This window comes from Rhincodon typus, chromosome 26, assembly GCF_021869965.1.
Source record: "Rhincodon typus isolate 14 chromosome 26, sRhiTyp1.1, whole genome shotgun sequence".
NCBI classification, from domain to species: Eukaryota; Metazoa; Chordata; class Chondrichthyes; order Orectolobiformes; family Rhincodontidae; genus Rhincodon; species Rhincodon typus.
Window position 1 is genome coordinate 37,476,583 of NC_063357.1, and position 21,764 is coordinate 37,498,346.

Consider the following 21,764-nt stretch of genomic DNA (forward strand, 5'->3'; position numbering starts at 1 on the left):
CAGAGTGGGTGGGGATTTGAGAGGTGTGAGGACTAGAAGGCCTAACAACTTTTAAGACAACTGAAATAAATACTATTTTTTTAGCAGAGATGCGTTGAATGAGTCAGAAAAATTGCCCAGTTCAGGCTATTCACCTTTGTAGCCAAAATCTAGCCCTGTGTCTGGATTTGAGTCACCAGTATTTTTTGTAAGTGCACCGTATAGTGTAGTACTAATCTACACAGGCTCTGTTCTCATCCATGCTGGCTATATTGAAATCATAGCTTCACTGCAATTGGTTTCAATATTCCTGTGATGAGTTAATGTAATCCTAACAATAATTTGGAGAAAAGGTTCACCAGAGATCATGTGAGATCCCTTGTGTTCTCTTTCCTTTTAAAACAATGCAATAAATAACACACCATTAGAACAATATGTTAAGTCTGAACTGTTTTAGTTTTGGGAAATGTTATGGGTAGAAGTTGCATGATAGAGCAAAACAGCACAAAACTTGATATTTGCTTGGAGGTTGCTGCCTTCCTAATTTGTTTGGGTAAGTGTGTGAGTACTAGGGATATCAAAACCAGTTCACCAGCCTGTACAGAGGAAGCATGAGGCCAGAAACCCCTCAGCCCATTCATGCCCAAAATGATAGTCTGATATGCAGCCTTGTTAGATTCATATTATTGTGTCTGTGGTTTCATGTGTTGGCAGAGATATTGGTATAAACCAGGAAGTTAGTTGGTGAAAGGTAGACTAGAGCACTCTTTGCACACTCATAAATATTTATTTATTTAGAGATAAACTTTCCAAGCATGTGCCTCCTCAACCAGTAACCACTGTTTCAGTCTGTTCCTTTTTATAGGAACACAATTGAATACCCATTTGGTACCCATTTCCTGCACATAATTAAATACAATTTGCAGATTTTCTTCTTTGTCTTCAAAAAAAAATTAGATGTATCGCTAAAATTTCAAAACAAATTGAGTCAAAAACCTCAGTTTTCTCTGCAAAACGTCACACTGCTACAAGCCTGTCCTCTAGAATCCCTAACAATTACCTAGTACACATAGACAACAAGGTGCAGAGCTGGATGAACACAGCAGGCCAAGCAGCATCATAGGAGCAGAAAGGCTGATGTTTCGGGCCTAGACCCTTCATTAAGAAGCCCTGGTGGAGCGATAGTCAATGGGAATCAGGGAGAAACCTCAGGTTGGAATCATGCCCAGCATGAAAGAAGAAGTTTTCTAATGAAGGGTCTAGGCCCGAAACGTCAGCCTTCCTGCTCCTATGATGCTGCTTGGCCTGCTGTGTTCATCCAGCCCTGCACCTTGTTGTCTCGGATTCTCCAGCATCTGCAGTTCCTACTATCTAGTACACGTATTTCTGTTTGAAAATATTTCTAAAGTTAATGACTTATATCCAGCCATTTAACTTTCAAGATTTCCTTTGTCTCCCAGCATTTAATTCAAGCCAGCAAGGTCAATCCATCTTCTTTTCTCACTTGTAGATTGTGCATTACCCTATAAGGAATAACTATCAATGTAGCATTCGATGAGTATACAATCTTCCTTACGTGCATTGTACTAACTCTCACTTGAACGATTTGATAAACAGAATCCCATACTCATCACCTCCATAAGAACCAGTGTGTCAGCAGCCAAAATAAATATAAAAGTTATTTTCAATTTCTTAAATTTCCAAGCTAAAGAATGATATTTCCCATTCTTGTCCATCAGAAAAAATGTATCCAACTGCACTAGACCAGGAATAATGGTAAATAAACCTTCACTGGGAGCTCTTGGGGCACAGCAGTACTGTCCCTACCTCTGAGCCCAGGAGTCCTGAGTTCAAGTCCCACCTGCTCCAGAGGTGTATAATAACATATATGACTAGGTTGGTTAGATCATATCTGTAAAGCTTCACTAAGCATGATTGACTTAATATTCTTCAGATTACCTAAGGGTGTTAGCTTATTGTGCATTTATCTAGTTTTCAGTTACTGTTTAGTTTATTGTTCAAATGTTCCAGTCTTTAGGGTGTTTTATCACAGTACTAAATTCAACACATCTAAGCACGTCTAGCAACTTGTCTAGTTAGAGTACATAACGAGTTCAACTGGCCAATCAAGCTTCTCACTTCTTCTGTCCTTTTAAATATAACAGCACTTTTCTGGCATGACACAACACAATTTAACTGAATTAATTTAAATTCAATCTCTAAATATGATTATTGATTTAAAGTCATTCCAGATTAACTTTATTTATTATGTAAGCCAACATATTGTGAGTGTAGCTACACCATTTAGACTGCTGCAGTTCAGACTATTTGTTTTTAGCCCCCCTCTCTGGCACTTATCACTTGAAGGTATTAACACTTGACTAACACTGGTTAGAAATATTAGATTTCATAGAAGGGATATTACAGTATCCTGACTGGGCAAACTACAAGTCCATCAACTTTTCAAAAATAATTACCTTATCATACTCCATGTCAAATTAATATGTCCCTTTTTTCATATAAAAGCATAGTTATCAGTCTAGATACTACATCAGTGCTTACAAAAATAGCTTACTTCAGCTATTTTACATGGCATTGATCTGCCTGACTTCCACGTGTTGCCATCACCAAACCAAAAATGAGCAGTTCTTTCATTCTCTTTAATCTTCCATTATTTCTCATTCTTCTGTGAATCTGCCCCTCGTATAGCTGATGTGCAAGAACTATCTGGAACTGCACAGTTCAAGGAGTTGGTGACTAACACATTCACTGTGTAAATAAAATTTCTAATGCCCAGTAATCATTTGTTAAAATTCATTATCTTCATCCTGTTCCTCACACTTCTCTTAGTCATTTCCAAGACCCTGACATTTTGCTTTGTTCATCACATAACAATAGTTTGAGTTACACCTGAAACATCTTTTTACTGTTCTTTGGGCATTACTGGATTTCATTTGAATCTTACTTCTGTTTCAGTTTTGTCTTAAGATTGGCTAAGATGCCTTATCCCCATTCTGCCTCTCTTAATCCTCTCCCTGTCGCGCCTTGTGTAGTTTTTGAACTATTTCAACATTTGAATTCTGTCTTCTATCCTTTGTATCACCACATAGCCTCTCACTTGTTCCACGAAGATTGAATGAAATGGCAGTTTCACCAGGAACATTTTAAGGACTACTGGTATCTGATCCACCAGGGTATCCACCTCAAGAAGCAAACACCAGCTACAGTCTTGAGTCTAAAAAAACAGCAGAAATCTTAACACAATTTAAAATCCAGTACCAATTCAGGGATCGATCCCCAAATTGAATATTGTTACTCTTTCGTACAATAAATCAAAGCCCATAATGTATTTTTCCATGGGGTGACTATCTGTTTTCTATAATCTATCAAAAATTTAACCATGCCTCAAAGGCATTTAATTCTACCACATGGCTGTGATTCCAAGAACATCAGTGGGTAATCATGCCTGAGAGATTCCACTTGCTTTATAACACTTCCCACCATAACCTCTAGGATTTTAGTTTTCTGACTGAAGACAGCCATCCTCTGCTACCATGTTATGTTCAGTGTGACCACACTTGCCAGATTTTCCAGTTCTGTCCTGGAATCTGGACATTACTGGCTAGGCCAGCATTTATTGCCCATCCACAATTCCCTTGAGAACGTTGTGGTGATCTGCTTTCTTGAACCATTGCAGTCCATGTGCAGTAAATAGGCTCACAATGCTGTTAGGAAGGGAATTCCAAGATTTTGACCTAGAAATGGTGATAGATTTTTCAAGTCAGGACGGTGAGTGCTTTGGAGGGGAAGTTACATGTGGTGATGGTTTTCCCATGTATTTTATACCCTTGTCCTTCTAGATGGTACTAGTCGTGGGTTTGGACAGTGCTGTCTAAGGATCTTTCGTGAATTTCTGCAGTGCTTACAATGGTACACACTGCTGCTACTGAACATCGGTGATAGTGGAGCAAGTGAATGTGGTGCCAGTCAAGTGCAAGTTTTGTCCGTTCCCTCAATCTATCAATATTTTTGTAATTTAATACTTACAATATCACCTATATTTGTAGCATTGGCAAACTTAAAATTATAACTTTATATCTTGTTATTTATGTCATTACTAAGTACTGTACCAATGATTAGTTCAGACGCCAACACAGATCCTTGTGGGAAACCACAAGCTACATCCTGCCAATTTGAGTCTCCACTCATTATCCTTATCCTCTGTTTCTTTCTGATCATTCAAAGTCCTAACCAGATCAACTGCCTACCCTGAATTCAATGGGCTTCAACTTGAAACAACAGTCTTGCATGAGCAGCTTTGCAAGAAACTGTCCAAATGTCCATATAAATAATATATCTTTCATGGTATAAGGATTGACTATTTTATTAATTTTGTGTTAATTTGTGGGAAGATTACTAGATCTGGGAAATGGAATACTTTGATTACCTAAAGAACAGAAGCCTGATATGGACTATATATGGGTGAGCCACCATGTCAGAACAATTTCCAAATAAATCAACATTATGCTATCTGTAAGCACTGGATCTGGCCAGGCCAGTCTCAATGAATCCAGTACACTATTATTACTCTGCCCTCCAGAATATGCTACTCACACTGTGCCCATCGGCCTTTCCCATAAGTTCCTGAATGGAATAGCTAATTTCCTGTTTTCTTTTTATATTTTCTCATAACCCTCTTCAGAAATATCATTGCATCTCTGGAGCGGGTGGGACTTGTCTCCTGTCTCTACCTCTGTGCCATATGGGCCCTCACAGGTTTTTTTTATTCAGTCTTTGGATATAACTGTTACCTGCAAGTCTGGCATTTATCACTTGCCCAAAGCTGCCCAAGTGATTGGCTTTGGAGGTAGTTAAGAGTTAACAATGTAGGTGTGGCAATTTAGTTACACATTATCCAGATTAGGTAAAACAGCAAGCTTCTTTCTGTAAAGGACGTTAGTGAATAATGTGGGTCTTACATAAATCTGATATCTTCTATATTATTAGTCCTGTCACGTAACCATTACAGTACAATACCTGACTGTATTGGTACATGTAGTTATTGAGTTAGTAGCCCATACCTGCTGGAAACCTGAATGAAATTGCTCATTAGTGATGTCTGTAGTATAAACAGAAGACACTTCCATTTTAATCGTCTGGACTATTTTTGAAAAAAGCTCAGAAATGAAAAACAACTACACGACATGATATGATTTATATTTCACAGGCATTAATCCTTATTTCTTTTCATCTTTTCTATTTCCTTTCTTACAATACAGTAAGCTACCAAACATGCCCTTGATTTTGACATATGCATGAATGTCGCCAAATTCAGAGGAGGTTAATTAGAACTTAATGATTAAAAAAGAAGTCCACTTCTTATATATAATTTCAGTATCTAGTTAAATTTAATTTTGCAAAGGTGTCTTTCATCAAATCACTAGTATTTGAATTTCTGATTATCTAAAATGCCTAAGAATGAATTTGTTGCCCATCAGATTTTATTTCTTATGCTGCTAAGCTTTAGCTACTGTCGATCAATACACTAGCTCTTTAACCTTGGAGAATGAGATAGTATCGCCATCTGGCCAACAGATGTCTTCCCAGTTATGATTGATTCTTTGCCAGATGTGATAAAGTGGAGGTAAGTTCCTGCAGGGTACATTGGTCTCTCTCAGCCTCTCCTCCTGGTTGGGAAGGATGATCTTCTCCTTTTACATGACACCATCTAATGACTTGCCTAATTAGTTGAAAATTTGCCCTTTGAAGAGTTTGGGATTCAAAGGTCAACTGAAGCATATATCTTTTGGTTGGAGTTTCAGCAATATAAATCTACCTGATTCTTTTATTCTCAGAAAAACAAGAGGACAGATTGCAATCCTTTCTCCCTCAAGTAACTTCCCTTTAGAAACAGCTGTGAGATATGCCTCAGTTACTCTACATAGTAGTACATTGCACATTCTATTCTCTCTTTATTTAAAGACATTTCTACCAAATTCGTTATTAGACTTACTTGTGACTATTGTATATTTGTGCCCTGTGTTGGACTTCTCAGTTAGCAGAACCATCTTCTGTGGTCTACCCTTCAAACACTTAGATTTTTAAAGGCATCCACCCCACAGCTGTCTCTTTTCTAGGAAAAATTGTCGATATTTTCTCAGATAAATGATAGATTTCTAAGTTCCACAAAGTATTTTCATTTGTTTAGAACCTAGGTGAATTTGTAGCATGTTCAGAGACTGAACTAGCAAATCCAGCTTTCTTAGTTCTACTTTGAACAAGAATTCCTTTTTGGTCGTGGAAGGAAGTAAAATCACATGATCCTGGATTTTGACAGGCTTCTACTGCCAAGGAAGAAATCAGAGAAGGGTGAAAAATACTTGATAGATTACTACCTCCTTACTGCCCTGACTGGAATTTTCTTGCACCCTGCTCTCTTGGGCTCCTCTTGCCATTCATAGAAACATAAAAAGTAAGAGCAGGAGTAAGCTATTTGACCTCTCGAGCCTGTTCCTCCATTCATAGAACATAGAGCAGTACAACATAGGGACAAACCCTTTGACCCACCATGTCAGTGCTGACCATGATGCTATTCTAAACTAATCCCATCTACTTGCACATGGTCCCTACCCCTTCAAGCTCAACCTGTTCATGCATCTGTCTAAATGCCTCTTGCTATCATATCTGCTTCTATCACTTCCCCGGGCAGCATGTTCCAGGCACCTACGACCCTCTGTGTAAAAAACTTTCCTCACACACCTCCTTTAAACTTTTCCCCTCTCACCTTAAATCTATGCCCCCTAGTATTAGACATTTTCACCGTCAGAAAGAGACTTGTGGGGTGGTATGGTGGCTCAGTGGTTAGGTACTGCTGTCTCACATCACCAGACAATTCCAACCTCAGGTGATTGTCTGGGTGGAGTTTGCACATTCTCCCCATGTCTGCGTGGGTTTCCCCCAGGTGCTCCGGTTTCCTCCCACAGTCCAAAGATGTGCGGGTTAGGTGGCTTGGCCATGCTAAATTGCCCATTGTGTCCAGGGATGTGCAGGTTGGGTGGATTAGCCACAGGAAATGCAGGGTTACAGGGATAGGGTAGGGGGCATGGGTCTGGGTGGGATTCTGTTCAGAGGTTTGGTGTAGACTCGATGGGCCGAATGGCCTGCTTCCACACTGTAGGGATTCTATGATTCTACTGATTCTATGACTCAGACTATCCACCCTAATCATGCCTCTCATAATTTCTTATACTTCCATCAGGACCGCTTCAGCTTCCGATGCTCCAGTGAAAACAATCGAAGTTTGCCCAACCTCTCCTTATAGCTAATACACTCTAATCCAGGCAAGGTTTTGGTAAACTTGTTCTGCACCCTCTCCAAAGCCTCCACAACCTTCCTTTCACAGGCAAACTACAACTGTGCAGAATACATCAAATGTGGCCTTATACAACTGCAACATGATTTACTAAATTTATACTCAAAGACCCAACCAATGAAGGCAAACATGCATATGCTTTCTTTACCACCTTATCCACTTGTGTTGCCTGTTTCAGGGAGGTATGGACTTGGACCCTAAGATCCCTCTGTATGTTCCTACAGAGCTTATAGTGCTTACTATCTTCCCCATATTGTTTGGTGGGATTGATTCAGGGTTGTTCTCCCAGAGCTTCCAGAATAGTCTCCATAGCTGCCATTCCTGATCTGAAGAGGCATTGCTCATGACTCCACATGTGACCTCTGAGATCCCATCAGGGGTTTCAACACACAGTGTGAAAACCCCTTGCCCTAAACTTGTAATTCTCTCATTAAACTTTTTCTTTCTACCTTTTTCTCCTCCTTTAAATGCACTTTACAATCTACCCTACCCTTCATCTAACTTCATTTTATAGAGCTGGACATGGCTTTATCTGATAATGCTCCTGAGAAATTAGTTAAGATGTTTTACTAAGTTAAAGTGTCACAAGTATGCAAATACAAGTCATTGTTGAGATCTCCGGTATGTTCAATGGTGGTTCTTCCATTATTCTCCATAAACTCATACTGTCATTCTCCTGTTACTCCTGAACATACCAGATTTCATCGTATACAGCCAAATAGTAAGAAGGCACTTCAGCTGTCAATGTATCTCATATGATTCTTACTCTGAGGTATACCATATAAAAGGTCTGCTATAACACACTTGGGGAAAACACAGTCAGTCCAAAACACCCCTTCGCTGAAACAATGTTTCCTACATCTCTCCTAAATGCCTCAATACCAACAGAGCAGAAGCAGTCACATAGAAAATAATGGTGGAATCAGAAAATATTAAACCAAACTGCTACTTATGCCAAGCCTTTTGCTGAAACGTAATTATTTTGTAATTGGTATCAAATATTGTTGATTGACACAAAGGACCAAGAAATGCAACACTAGAACATTCAACAACATCAGAGACACTCTTAAATTGATGTTCAATTTTTAAAAGCTTTTAAAAGCCAAAATTTCAAACCAATACTGAGTTCTATCACAGCTATCAAAAGGTTCCACTATAAACCAAGCCACCAACCATAAGGTAACTTTTGTGGTACCAATTATCTCCCAACACATGAATTGCGCTAATTAACTGTGCTCTTTTCATAACCTTTGTTCATTTCCTTTACTGAGCAAGATAAGTGCATCACAATTGTCTCACTGCTTCTCGCTTTATAATCCTCTATTAAGAATTTTATTTGGTTTCCTTCCAAATGACCTTTTCAGCCAAGACTGTGTGCCTCAGCAGAGACTGCATGAAAGGACTTTATTAGCTAAATTTCAATCTTTTTTTTAAATTTGTGAGATCTGGAGTGACTCATTATCTCAATGGCGTTATCCATCTGCCTGTATATCACTTTATCTGAGAGTGACAACAGCTGTCACAGTTCTCCCACCACAACGAAAGGTTGAACATTTGGTGAACTATCAGATTACAGTGGGAGAAAGAAAGTCATGCAATTATATTTCAGAAAGCTCATGAGTATTGTTCAAAAGGCAGAGAAAACAATTTGGCAGTTTTCCCATTCCTGATCACTGCCCAATTAGCTGCTGCTGGTAAGTGTTGTGTGGACACTGGATGGGAACAATGCTGGACTTACCTGTGATGGCTCAAAATTGGGAAAGCCAGAGACCATACATTGAGCTGGGCTCATGGATGAGGAACAGACACTTAAACGTCTCTTCATGTATCTGTAAATCAGACTAAATGTGGAGTTAATGGTGGCTCATTTGTTAGCGTTCTTGCCTCCTAGTTGGAAGATTATGGATTAAGGCCCCCCCTTCAGAGATTTGGGCACACAATCTAGATGACACTTCAATGTCTCATTTTTGGAGATGCCATGTCCCAAATAAGAAGTTAAGCCAAGGCCCCTTCTGCTTTCTCAAAGGCATGTTAGAGAGCTGCCACTTTTCAAATAAAAATAATTGAGTTTGCCCCAGTTCTCTCAATAATATTTATCCCTCAAGCAGCATTCCTAAAACAGTTTGCATGATCATTCGTTCTTTGCTGCCTGTGATACCATACTGTGCACTGAATTGGCAGTCAGAATTTACATATTGTGTAGTATACAGTGGCTACACTTCAAAAGAACGTTGGTTATGAAGAGCCATGGAAGGCTCGAGGCCATGAAAGACGTTATGTGAATACCTCTTCTTTCCTGGAATTTTTTTCATATTTCCTGAACACTTGACAATCTACGAGGTCACCTTTCTCCTGTGGTGGGTGGCCTTGCCACTCCTAGCAATCTGGGATTGGAAATTGTGGAGGGGGTCTGCACAAATGATTTTAGCATGGCCAATCCACCTAACCTGCACGTCTTTGGACTATGGAAGGAAATGGCTATCATTTTAAACCCTAGCCTCTGGCATGTAGAGATAAAAATGGGGCATGTATGTGAACTCCAATGTCAATGGGACACGTTGAAGCAGCAGAGTACTACACATGTTACAATCATTAAAACTTAGCAACAGTGGGCATCTGTTTGTGGCATGCGCAGTGTCTGGTTGAGGATTTTTAAAAAGAAAAGTCATGTAGTCCATGTGTATAAAATTTTACTTCCAGTTATCATATTTTTGTGTTAACCTAACGTATTATAAATTCCTGCGTGCACCTTTATGATGGTATGTCTATATAAACATCACACTATAATTACACCTTCCTGCTAATTGCGTTATTTCTTGCACATCAGTTTTGCATTTCCACCTTTTAAACACACTGCAGATAAACTGTTAATGTCTAACCACTTCTATTTCTGTTGGCCTTGCTATTGAACTATAAATAAAAAAATTAAAAATCAGATACAAAAATAAGTACACCGTGAATCACTAAAACTGGGACTGAATTGTATCTGTTCATCCTGTTTCTGGTCTCTGAACTTGCTTCACCTCATACTAAGTCATGAGAGCACCATGAGAGGCATCCTTAGATAGAACAGACCATAATTATGGTGTGCTGGTGGTGCTCTTTACAAAAAAAGGGAGAGAGAAATTTGGAAGATAAAGTGAATACTCAATTATGTACAACAACTAACTTTAAGTAAATACAGTGGTACCTCCTGACAGATTAATCGTGCACATCCAGACTCTCTATGCCACCGTATCCTGCCCTCAAGATGGCTGTGGTGGCAAAGAGACATTTCCTTCTAGAATATGCCTTTGCAGAGAAGTTCTGGAAAGGGTTGCAGTGATTTTGTTGAGGTTCGTTCCGAGCAGCTCCATGACACAGGACTCTGTGGTCCCCAGGAAACACTCTGAGACGAACATCAACTGCACCTGGAGGACCATCAACTTATTGAAAGACACTCAATGGTCTGTCCAAAACTTGTTGGTCTTCTAATGTAAAGAGTTGTCTATCGACTCTGTTGCAGACTGTGTGGAGTTTGCACATTCTCCCGTGTCTGCGTGGATTTCCTCCAGCTACTCTGGTTTCCTTCCAGAGTCCAAAGATGTGCAAATTAGGTGGATTGGGCTCGTTAAATTGCCCATAGTGTCCAGGGATGTGTAGGTTAGGTGGATTAGCCATGAGGAATACAGGGTTACAGGGATAGGGTGGGGTGGGGTCTGGGTGGGATGCTGTTCAGAGGGTTGGTGTGGACTCAATTAGCGGAATGGCCTTCTTCCACACTGTAATGAATTGATGTACTTAACATGCTCAACAGCGAGAAGTTGTATATAATTGCATTTTTATGTAATGATCAATTTGGAATAGAACAGAGATAAATTCAGTAGAGAAGATTATTTTTAGGTATATTACGAATAAAGCTTATCTTTTCAAACACATTTCCATTATTTGCATGATAAGGGATGATTTCACCCAACCTTGACATTTATTTATCAATGCTAAGGATTGAACCACAATAGGAAATGAATGTGTATCCTGTCAGCTTTATCCAAATTAGCCTGGGCCCATTCTGACATCTCACAATGTGAGAAGGGAATGTGGCGTCAATTGTAAAAGGTTACCTGGTATAACACCAGTGCCAGTAGCCACACAACATTTCTGCAGTGGAAAGCCATGCACTGACCGCTTGAGAGGAATCTGGGATTCTGTAACAATGTTTTTGGGTTAATTCAGGCAGTGGGATACTTGCTGTCCAGTGTACAGTTGTGAGCTATCACAGTCTGTGAGAAGACGAGGTTTTGAGGTTTTGGCCAGATTGTGAAATGGTGTGCTGTGTCACTGCAGTGTGACCGGGCTGAATTTGGAGGTAGTAGGAATGAAGCTGATCTTTCCCTTGATGCCTGTACAATTCCTGTCAGCTGTTTATCCCCATAGTCTTCTGCTGCAAGTGAAAAAATGTTGGTGGCCCTGACTATAATAGAGTGTGGCAGAGCCAATTCAGTTCTTGGTACTACACCTGAAGTACTGACACTCTGCTTGGCTCATACAACAGAAGAGGCCACTTAGACAAGTTAACAGCGGGACCTTGTAACACAAGGACTCTTGTCCTAGCAAGAGGATTTTAAGTAGGGATGGAAGTTGGAAAAAAAAGAAGGCTGAGTGTCAGGAAACAGTACCAGTGAACAGTTATTTTTCAGGTTGGATGGAGGAATACATTGGAAACTAGAGGCCCATTTTGGACTATTAGTTTTGTTGGTATATATTATTGATCTAGATTTGGGTGTGCAGGGCACAATTTCCTAATCTATGAATGAAATGAAACCTGGAAATATTGAGAATGGAGAGGAGGACATAGACAGGTTGGTGGTGGAATTACAGCAGATGAGTGGCAGATGAAATTTAATGCAGAAAATTGTGAAGTGATAAATTTTGGTGAGAAGTCTGAAGAAAGGCAATACAACTTAAGGGCTACAATTATAAAGCAGTTACAGGCAGAGGGACCAGGGCTAGTGAACAAATCATTGAAGGAGGAAGGTCAACTTGAGAAAGTGGTGAATAAAGCATGTGGGCTCCTATCTTTGTAAGAACCCAAAAGCAAGGAAATTAGGTTAAATCTGTATAGATCACTGATTTGGTTCAGCTGGAATATTCTGGATGCCAAACTTTAAGAAGGATTTGTATGGCTTTGGAGAGGGTACAGAAAAGTTCTTAGAAATGGCTCCAGGAATGAGGAACATGGATGGGTGGAGAAGGTGGGGCTGTTCTCTGTCAGAAGAGAAGATTAAAAAGTATTTGTTTTAAATCAAGAGGGGTCTGGATACAATAGGTAGGGAGAAACAATCTTGTTAGCAGGGAGTATGAGAAGTGCCGGGCACTGGTTTAGGGTGAGTAGCAAAAGAGGCAATAGTGACAAGAGGAAAATCTTTTCTTCCTGAAGGGAGTTTTTAAGGTTTGGAATGCATTGCCTTAGCGTGGGGTGGTGGCAGATTCAGTTGTGGTTTTTAAAAGATAATTGGACAATTATCTGAGGAGCAAAGAATTGCACGGCTGTGGATTAGGTGGGTGGCTCTTGCAAAGTGCCAGAACAGAGACATGGGCTAGGTGTCCTTGCCTGTGCTGTAGCCACTCTATGCTTTTATGAAAATAATATTTCATGCTATATTTGTTGTTCCAAGTGACTTGTTGGCAATGCTCGATTTTTATACAGATGAACAGGAGGTACAGTTTTAATCTTATGTTTATAACTGTGGAGCAAAGTTAATACACAATTTATTAACCACCTTCTCAACCTGCCCTGCTGCTTTCAATGATTTGTGACTTGTTTATACTGTGATAATATTCTGTACAAGGAACAAGTCATAAAAGTAAATATCAGTGAGTGTTATACAAGGGTTTCTTTTTATTGACCAATTTGCACTCATCAAGTTGAGAACCACTAGCAGTACAGAATGGAATATTCTCCTAATGCAATGATATCTCTGAGCTCAAAAACTGCATTGTTAGACAGAGAATAATGCAATATCTCAACAAGTGGCTTATTCTTCATACTCAGAGCTTAATGCCTTTAGTACTGCATTTTCAGGTTCCCAACCCAGTCATTCCTGTAACTCCTCAGAGTGAAACTGTTAATTCAGCTGATTTTATACCATTGGTCCAAGTTGAGATTGTCCATGCAGGGCTCTGATAGTGAGCAAATTGAGGAACCTTAGTTCAAGATGAATTGAAATCCAGATTCCAGAGGTGAACAGACTGTTCAGTAACTTGCTGTACTCTCCCTAATATAGCTTCAAGTTAATAAATAATTAGAAAATATAGGTAGGTCAATCTCTGTAAATATTTTTCATGCATCTGTGCTTTGTTGTTTCTAGGTTTGACTACCCACAGTGTCCCACTCAAGGTTCTCATCTTCAACCCTACATAAAAGTGAAACTCTGCTCCTTGTGTCCTGCCCCACACAAGTCCCACTCATGCCACACATTTGTGCTGCTGACCTACACTGGTTCCTGGTTTGGCAACTCGAGATTGCTTGGCTTTATTTTCAAATCCATTCCCTCACACTCTCTGTCACCTTCTTCAGCCTTGTGAGACCTCCACGCCCCTCAATTCAGGCATCTTGTATAGCCCAGTTTCAATTATTCTACTATCGCAGCAGTACCTTCATCTGTCTAGTTCATACACTACTTCCCATATCTGTCTCCTGTCCTCTCCTCTATCATTTCTCCATAAAATTTACTCATTGAATAAACTATTGGCCATCTGTTCTAATACAGTAAGTTTCCATTTTAAGTTGCCCTGTTCTAAATTGTCCTTCTTTCATGAAGGTCAGTTAATGGGATCCGTATTTGTATTTAGCATTATCAGTTTTATTTTGAAGACCTTTCATTCTTGCTCCGATTTCGGCCTGTGTGACTTGATTGGCACCATTTTGGAGTGACTTCTCCCACCTCCTGACCCTCTGTCACACTACGAAAACCACTCAGTTTGCAGCATTTGCACTCCCTCAACACACAGTCCTTTGGTTCAACGTCTCCGCTAGTTTCGGCCTCTCCTTTTTAAATGGTTCCCACCAGAGTTGCTTTTTCTGCCTCAGACACCTTTGAAATTAAGGATTTGAGAGAGGGAAGTGAGAGGTTCTGTGGGATGAACAGACTGCAGCAACCAATGTAGTCATGGAGCACCAGAAGCCACAAACCCGAAGGTTAGCAGTGCCAGGGGAGTGGCAGAGACCATGAAATGGAGATCAGCAAGAACAAGGGTCTGCAGTGACTAAGAGGGTCAGGAATCAGGATGTGTGGTGAACAGGGGCATCAACAATCCAGATTGTTTTGTGTGTCCAACGCATGAGTGTATCTTTTAATGGTACACGTGCTTGCTGTCATTAGCTGTTCACCTGGGTGAAGTTGTTTCCTCAAGGAGTGGCATCCTGTATCACTAGTGGTTGTCATGGTACCTGTCATTGTTCTATCTCGGTTGTTGGGTTGCTGTGGACCTCTGGATCTGATGGTTGATGTCCTGCGCAGGTGGTGTGTTTACCTCTTCCTACTCAGCTGCCTGATGTTGAGGAGCAGACTCTCCAGTTGGGGTGTATGTCTGCGGCTGCGATGGTGTATCTGATTGTTCACTTTCACTGTGTATGATCAAGGTTACGACTGCTTCATGCAGGCCTCAGGTTGCCACTTGGGCTTGCTTGTGTTGAGAGTGTTGAAGTTATGTACCCTGACAGGTTCTACAATGCTTAACTCTAGCAGTGATTTAAAAATTTGACAAAATGAAATTTGGCTTTTTGCCATATCACCTTGATTTTGTCACTCACATCTGCTACTACTTCTGGCTTCAATAGGGTTTTTTTGGGAACTCACAGCTCCGCATGGACCTGTGTCTCACTGACTGTAGACATGCTTTCTTATCGCTCTGCAACACTCATCTCAGTCTCAAATAAAACACAGTATGGAGCTGGAGGAACACAGCAGGCCAGGCAGCATCAGAGGAACAGGAAAGCTGACGTTTCGGGTCGGGACCCTTCTTCAGAAATGGGGGAGGGCTAGGGGGCTCTGAAATAAATAGAGAGAGGAGGGGTGGGGCTGGGGAAGGTAGGTGGGATGGTGATAGTGAGTGCAGGTAGGCAATGGTGGGCGTTGGCCAGTGAGGTGGGAGGAGCAGATAAGTGGGAGAGAAGATGGACAGGACAAGGAGGCGGGGATGAGGGGAAGGGTTGGTCATGGGATGAGGTTGGTCATGGGGAGATTTTGAAGCTAGTAAAGTCCACATTGAGACCATTTACGTTGAGACTTTAGCCAATGCCCGAATATATTAGTTCACTTCCTGGCTCGTGCTCTCACCACTTCCGACGCTGAAAGCAAGAAGGCAGCTGCTTCCCGAGGTAAGTTTTTATAAAAAAACGCTTACCATCCCGGCTGCCCCCGGCATTGTGCTCTCACCACTCCCGACGCTGGAAGTTATTTTAATTAAAGTTACACTTTTCAAGAATGCAACTTTAAGTGACGACTTTCTGTGTGTCTTTTTATGTAGGGTGGTGTCCATATGGTCATAAAGTTGTGCAGCACGGAAACAGACCCTTCGGTCCAACTCGTCCATGCCGACCAGATATCCCAAATTAATCTAGTCCCATTTGCCAGCATTTGGCCCATATCCCTCTAAACCCTTCCTATTCATATACACATCCAGATGCCTTTTAAATATTGTAATTATACCACGCTGTACCACTTCCTCTGGCAGTTCGTTCCATACATGCATCACTCACTGTGTGAAAAAGTTGCCCCTCGGGTCCCTTTTAAATCTTTCCCCTCTCACCTTAAACCTATGCCCTCTAGTTTTGGACTCCCCCACCCCAGGGAAAAGACTTTGGCTACTCACCCTGTCCATGCCCCTCATGTTTTTATAACCTCTGTAAGGTCATCCCTCAGCCTCCGACGCTCCAGGGAAAATAGCCACAGCCTATTCAGCCTTCAATTGGTAACATTCTTGCCTCTGTGTCAGATCATTTTGGATTCAAATCCCAGTCCAGGATTTGAGCATACAAATCCAGTTGACACTCCAATATAGTACTCAGTAGCTGCTATACTGAGATGTTGTCTTTTGTATCAGATGTCAAACTGAGGCCCATCTGCACCCTCCAGTGAATGTATTTCACCATTTCAGAGAAGGACTGGATTGATCTCCCTTGTCTACTTGTTAATATTTATCCCTCAGTCAATATTTTACCTGGTTTCATCACATTGCTGTTTGTGGGAGCTTTCTGTGTACAAATTGAATGCTGTCTTTATTACTTCACAATAGTAACATTAATTGAAAAATATGTTATTGACTGCAGAGTACATTATATCCCCTCCTGATGTTCTCAGTGTCACCGATGCCAGTTTTTAGCCAATTTGACTCACTCCACATGATATCAAGAAATTGGCACCCTATCCACTGCTTTCAACATTCACCCCCTTCACTTCTGACACAGCGTGGCAGCAGGTCTATACAATCTACAGGATGCACTGCAGCAACTCACCAAGGCTACTTCCAAAGCACCATCACCTTGAAGGATAAGGACAGCAAATGCAATGACCTGAAAGTTCTCCTTTAAACCACACACCTTCTTGACTTGGAACTGCATCACCATTCCTTCACTCTTACAAGGTCAAAAACTAAAGCTCCCCTCCTAGCAGCATTTTGAGTGCACCTAGCCCACAATGGACTGCAGTGGTTGAAGAAAGAAGTTCACCATCACCTTCTCAAGAGATGAACAATAAATGGTGGTCTAGCTAGCAATATCCACATCCCATAATGAAAGAAAGAAACGCCCTGTGGTTGTGAAAGTTGCTACATAAATGTAAGTCTTTCTTTCCAAATAGCTTGCAGTTCAATTTTGCATGATACTATTCCTGTGAAGTGGTTTGGAAAACTTTTCATATCTTGATGATGTTATATAATTTTCAAATGACAAACCAAAGAGTGTCTTTTGCAGTAATTTAGGAATTGTCCTTTCAATTAAATGGAGTGGGAAAGAAAATAAAATATATGGTGATTGTGTGAGTGGGAAAGAAATTAAAATATATGATGATTTGTAAAACAAGTACTGTATCTTCATATTAATGATGTTTCACCAACTAATACTCTAAATAATATATAAATAACTCTGGAAAAAATTGTTCTTGAGGATCTGGTTAAGGTCAAATTTGTTTCTCATCCCTTGAAGCTGCAAGAGGTGGTGAGGGTCTTCCACTTAAACTGCTGGAGTCTTTGTGGTGAAGATGGTGTTAAGTAAGGAATTTTAGGAGTTTACTGACTACCTCATTAAGGTGTCATTTGTCAAGTTTAACACTTAAAAATGAAGATGAAGAGGCTTTTGGGTGATTGATCTAAGTTGATCTTTCCACTTTATCTTGCTGCTCAAATACCATTCCTGAAGTATGGTTACTGTCCTTCCTATGTACTTAGTCACAGCAAATCAAATTTGCCATTAATCTGACCACACATTTATTCTGTCCAATTTATTCAGTAACTTCTGAGTTGCTTCCTCCAATACCACTCACACTTTAGCATTATCAACCAATTTCACTATTTTGTATAGAGTTCTTTAATCCACTTTATTTCAAGACTTGAAATGACAAGTTGTTTTATATCATCTGATGTTAAGATCGACGTTTCTGCGTTACCTTCAGGGCTTGAATGAGCATAATGCTCAAGATGTAATATGACTAAATATTACACCGGTTGCACATTGCGTATGTTCTGCTGTTTTGGTTATTATTTAGCATTCTATTTGTTCTGTTGATTGCACCTTAGCAGCAATAGAACTTGTCATTACCAAGATTTTGAATGTCTCTAAATCTTTCAACTTCAGGCAGGTTTCTTCCCCTATCACAGTACCATCATAACTCTTAGCAAAGTCACAATTCACATCCTTTATGAGTGTGACAAAGGTAAACAAGTCCGCTTCATCATTCTTGACCTGCTGGCTACCTTTAATACAGTTGAACACATTATTCTCTTCTAATATCTCACCAGTTGTCCAGCTGATGGGACTGCATTTGTTTTGTTCCATCCACATAACTATTGCTGAGTGTCATCTGTAATGGCTTTTTTTTCCCCATTCCCTCACCATTACCTCTGGATTTCCCTAAGAATCTCTCCTTGACATCCTCCTAATTCTTGTCTACACAATTTGCCTCAGCTCCAAAAACATACCAATTTATATAAAAGAAAAGTACCTGAGGATGTTGGAGACCTGAAATAAAAATAGCAAGTGCTAGAGAAACTCAGCAGGTCCGTGCAGGAACTCTGAAGAAAAGTTTTGTTGGACTCAAAATATTAACTCTCTTTTCTTTGCTCCACAGATGCTGCCAGACCTGCTGAGTTTCCAACAGTTCCTGTCTTATTTCAATTTGTTTAATACATCCTCATCAGTAGTGTGACCCTTTAATCTTTTACTTCTAAATTCTGTGTCAGATGCCACCTCTCTCACTAACACCTGAAGAAGGATTGAGGCTCCAAAAGCTTGTGTTTTCAAATAAACCTGTTGGACTATAACCTGGTGTAGAGTGATTTCTGTCCATCCCAGTCCAACATTGACACCTCCACATCATATTTCAATTTATGCAAGTACGCATCACGCCGTCCCTCACCCAGCAGCTTTCTTGATAGCTCCATTATTGCTAATTTATCTAATGGTCTAACTGACATCCAGCACTGGATGAGCAGAAAATTCTTTGAACTAATTATTGGAACGCCAAAAACCATTCTTCAGTCTTCACTACAAATTCTACCCCCTAGCTACTGACTCTATCCTACCCCTGGCAATCAAAGCTGAGCCAGCCTGTTCATAATCTGGTTCATATTTTGTTCACAACCTGTGCCATATTTAACCAGGCTTGGGCCTCCTGCACATCTGTGTCATCGCTAGAACTGTATTTCTATCTTTGTAAAAGTACAAAGCCACCCCTGCCTCAGTTCACCTGCTACTCTTATCTTAAGTGCTGATTTATTCAATGTCTTCTGGCCAGCTCCATCAACTTAAGGTCATCCAAAACTCTGCTACCTGTGTCTTTACTCGCACCAATTTCCAATCATCCTTCATGCTTCTCCTTGCTGACCAATATTCACTCATCCCGTTTGAGTAGTGTCTCATTAGAATTCTCATCATTGTTTTCAAATCCCTATATGATTATAACCTTCCCTTCCTCTCTGTAATCTCTGGCCCCACAAGCCCCAAAGATATCTGAACATCTAATTCTGGCCTGTTGAGCCCCGTGCTTTAAAATCTACAACAAATACAGAGAAAGTTGGAGAAACTCAGCTGGTCTGTCATCATCGGTGGACAAAGAAACAGAATTTACATTTTGAGTCCAATCCCTTTTTCAGAATCACATCTGTAGATGTAAAATCTGTAAAATCTATATCCTTGACCAAGCTTTCAACCATCTGCCCTAACTTCTGTTATGTGGCTCGGTGTCAGATTTGCTTTGTATTGCTTCCGTGAAGATCATTGGGTTTTATATAATGCAAGAATGAAGGGGCAGAATGCACAAAAATGTTACGAAGGGGTAAGAAATCACAGAGAAGAGGACAGTGTTGCCATTGTCCAAGGTCTGCTAGTAAAACAAAGGATACATTCAGTCAAAGCTGAGCTCTGGTGCAGTCTGTTACTGCAGCTCCAGACATTTCACGTAGTATCATCCTGTGCTGACAAAAGGCAGCTGTCCATTAGAGTTGCAGCCACTCAGGTCCTTCATCATACTGATCCTTTGTGGTTTCATGAGGCCTGGTTACGGTGCATGAAAATGGTATGTAAATACAAGTTTTTGTAAGATGTTTTGTTAGATGTCAGCAACGTCAACAACATTCTTAGAGGAGGTACACTATCCAATATTTTATATTACCCAGTATAAAGTTTTATCTGATTCAGATATTGTTTTATATCTAACTGAAATTTTAAGATCATTAGACCACAAGACAGAAGAGCAAAAGTAGGCCATTCAGCCCATCGAGTCTGCTCTACCATTCAATGAGATCATAGCTGATAGATAACCCTCAACTCCACATTCCTACCTTTTTCCCCTAATCTTTGATTCCCTTACTGATTAAAAATCTGTCTTTATCAGCCTTGAATATGCTTAATAACCCAGGCTTGACAGTACACTGGGGTAAAGAATTCCACAGATTCACTCCCTCTGAGAGAAATTCCTCCTCATGTCTGTCTTAAATGTACAGCCCCTTATTCTGAGATTATGCTCTCTGGTTCTAGGCTCTCTCACAAGAGCAAACAAGCTTTTTGTGCTTACACTATCAAGTTCTGTAAGAGTCTTGTATATTCCAATAAGGTTGCCTCTCAGTTTTCTTTGCCTGCCCCGGAAGGCATGTCATAACATGCCTCAACAGGTCGGTTAAAGATTACTGAAAAATATACTTAAAATTATATCAAAACTAAAGTAAGACAAACTAAAAGCAGCAGTAGCAATATGTAACAGTATGATCAATCTGGTCAGCACTTACTCCTGTATTTCTAAACAGATTGGTCTCTAATAAAACGAAGAATTGCAGATGCTGGAAAGCTGAAACAAACACAGAGAATGCTGGAGAAACTCAGCAAATCTGGTAGCATCTGTAGAGAGAGAAACAGGGTTCATGTTTCGTGTCCCGTGACAGCTCTATACTTACATTTTACAGCTTCTCCTGTTTAGTTTAATCTGTTGCAGTTTATCTTGCACCCTTTGTTTCCATTGTAATCTTTTTGTCACAGCTATAACACCAGGGCTGGTCCAATTTGATTTTAATCACTTTGGCATCCAATTATCACCACGTCAATTCTTTTTTAGTTTTAGCATCTTCAGAAACAATTTTAAAATGGAGAGTGGAAGAGTTCACCACAAAATTCTAAGACAATTCCTGAATTTAGACTGGGCGATTGTGATGTTTCATTATGCTGATCACGCGATAGAAGTACAATTTGCTGTATGACGGTGAATCAAGGTGGTATTTGAAAGAGACCTGCTGCTGTCAAATTTTACACGCTTAGTTTCTCCATATGTCACACTGAGAAAATGATTTGACATTTTTGTAAGCCGTTCATGTGTATCCAGCTCAAGAGTTGTGGTTACAGTTTCTGTATGTTCTCAATTGATAATGCCACACCTTAAATGAATCATAGCTGACAGGCAGTTGGGGCCAATTACCTATGTTGTTTGCAGATGTAAGAGATGGATATACCCAGTAATCGTATTTCTTCAGAATCTTGCTTGTCAGTTCTTGCAAAGCAAGACAGGTAGTGCCACATTCTTCTTCTCTATGTAATGCAACCACCTGATAAAGCTGAGACAACAAGGTGCAGGGCTGGATGAACACAGCAGGCCAAGCAGCATCATAGGAGCAGAGAGGCTGATGTTTCGGGCCTAGACCCTTCATCAGAAAAGGGGGAGGGGAAGGGGGT

The 21,764-nt window shown here is 40.3% G+C and overlaps 1 long non-coding RNA gene across 1 annotated transcript in view; it reads right to left on the reverse strand.

The window, feature by feature from the left end:
• LOC125486132 overlaps positions 1–21,424 on the reverse strand; it is a 35,655-nt gene extending 14,231 nt beyond the window's left edge. Inside the window, exons 1-2 of the long non-coding RNA XR_007264802.1 lie at positions 20,996–21,424; positions 19,949–20,099 (exon numbers count right to left, since the gene is read on the reverse strand). This is a non-coding gene — a long non-coding RNA (uncharacterized LOC125486132). The remainder of the gene's footprint in view (positions 1–19,948; positions 20,100–20,995) is intronic.
• Positions 21,425–21,764: the final 340 nt, after the last annotated feature.